This window comes from Centroberyx gerrardi, chromosome 21, assembly GCF_048128805.1.
Source record: "Centroberyx gerrardi isolate f3 chromosome 21, fCenGer3.hap1.cur.20231027, whole genome shotgun sequence".
Classification (NCBI taxonomy): Eukaryota; Metazoa; Chordata; class Actinopteri; order Beryciformes; family Berycidae; genus Centroberyx; species Centroberyx gerrardi.
Window position 1 is genome coordinate 21,846,566 of NC_136017.1, and position 2,500 is coordinate 21,849,065.

The window sequence follows — 2,500 nt, forward strand, 5'->3', positions numbered from 1 at the left end:
GCTGTTCCCCCTCTCTGGTCCTGGGGACTTAACCCAAACACCAGAGAGGCCGAGGAGCGGGGCCCAACTCTACCCGAATTTCAACCCCTTTTTCGGACCCAGAGACCCGGGAGCGGCCCCCTATCTCCAGGCGGCTCTCCACCTCCCTTTTACCCGATTTAGAGCCCCTTCTTCGGCCACACACACCTGCTATCGGCCCCCTACCTCCAGGGGGCCCTCCACCTCACTTTTAACCCAATTTAGAGCCCCTGCTTAGGCCACACACACCTGGGAGAGGCCCCCTATCTCCAGTCGGCTCTCCACCTCCCTTTTACCCAATTTAGAGCCCCTGCTTCGGCCACACACACCTGGGAGCGGGCCCCTATCTCCAGGCGGCTCTCCACCTCCCTTTTACCCGATTTAGAGCCCCTTCTTCGGCCACACACACCTGCTATCCGCCCCCTATCTCCAGTCGGCTCTCCACCTCCCTTTTACCGGATTTGGAGCCCCTGCTTCGGCCACACACACCTGGGAGAGGCCCCCTATCTCCGGGCGGCTCTCCACCTCCCTTTTACCCGATTTAGAGCCCCTTCTTCGGCCACACACACCTGCTATCGGCCCCCTACCTCCAGGGGGCCCTCCACCTCACTTTTAACCCAATTTAGAGCCCCTGCTTCGGCCACACACACCTGGGAGAGGCCCCCTATCTCCAGTCGGCTCTCCACCTCCCTTTTACCCAATTTAGAGCCCCTGCTTCGGCCACACACACCTGGGAGCGGGCCCCTATCTCCAGGCGGCTCTCCACCTCCCTTTTACCCGATTTAGAGCCCCTTCTTCGGCCACACACACCTGCTATCCGCCCCCTATCTCCAGTCGGCTCTCCACCTCCCTTTTACCGGATTTGGAGCCCCTGCTTCGGCCACACACACCTGGGAGAGGCCCCCTATCTCCGGGCGGCTCTCCACCTCCCTTTTACCCGATTTAAAGCCCCTTCTTCGGCCACACACACCTGCTATCGGCCCCCTACCTCCAGGGGGCCCTCCACTTCACTTTTAACCCAAGTTAGAGCACCTGCTTCGGCCACACACACCGGGGAGCGGCCCTCTATCTCCAGGCGGCTCTCCACCTCCCTTTTACCCAATTTAGAGCCCCTGCTTCGGCCACACACACCTGGGAGCGGGCCCCTATCTCCAGGCGGCTCTCCACTTCACTTTTAAACCAATTTAGAGCCCCTGCTTCGGCCACACACACCTGGGAGCGGGCCCCTATCTCCAGGCGGCTCTCCACTTCACTTTTAACCCAATTTAGAGCCCCTGCTTCGGCCACACACACCTGGGAGCGGGCCCCTATCTCCAGGCGGCTCTCCACTTCACTTTTAACCCAATTTAGAGCACCTGCTTCGGCCACACACACCTGGGAGAAGCCCCCTATCTCCTGGCGGCTCTCCACTTCACTTTTAACCCAATTTAGAGCCCCTGCTTCGGCCACACACACCTGGGAGCGGGCCCCTATCTCCAGGCGGCTCTCCACCTCCCTTTTACCCAATTTAGAGCACCTGCTTCGGCCACACACACCTGGGAGCGGGCCCCTATCTCCAGGCGGCTCTCCACTTCACTTTTAACCCAATTTAGAGCCCCTGCTTCGGCCACACACACCTGGGAGCGGGCCCCTATCTCCAGGCGGCTCTCCACTTCACTTTTAACCCAATTTAGAGCCCCTGCTTTGGCCACACACACCTGGGAGCGGGCCCCTATCTCCAGGCGGCTCTCCACCTCCCTTTTACCCGATTTAAAGCCCCTGCTTCGGCCACACACACCTGGGAGCGGGCCCCTATCTCCAGGCGGCTCTCCACCTCCCTTTTACCCGATTTAAAGCCCCTGCTTCGGCCACACACACCTGGGAGCGGGCCCCTATCTCCAGGCGGCTCTCCACTTCACTTTTAACCCAATTTAGAGCCCCTGCTTCGGCCACACACACCTGGGAGCGGGCCCCTATCTCCGGGCGGCTCTCCACTTCACTTTTAACCCAATTTAGAGCACCTGCTTCGGCCACACACACCTGGGAGAGGCCCCCTATCTCCGGGCGGCTCTCCACTTCACTTTTAACCCAATTTAGAGCACCTGCTTCGGCCACACACACCTGGGAGCGGGCCCCTATCTCCAGGCGGCTCTCCACCTCCCTTTTACCCGATTTAAAGCCCCTGCTTCGGCCACACACACCTGGGAGCGGGCCCCTATCTCCAGGCGGCTCTCCACCTCCCTTTTACCCGATTTAAAGCCCCTGCTTCGGCCACACACACCTGGGAGCGGGCCCCCTATCTCCAGGCGGCTCTCCACCTCCCTTTTACCCGATTTAAAGCCCCTTCTTCGGCCACACACACCTGCTTTCCGCCCCCTACCTCCAGGCGGCTCTCCACCTCCCTTTTACCCAATTTAGAGCCCCTGCTTCGGCCACACACACCTGCTATCGGCCCCCTACCTCCAGGGGGCCCTCCACCTCACTTTTACCCCAATTTGGAGCC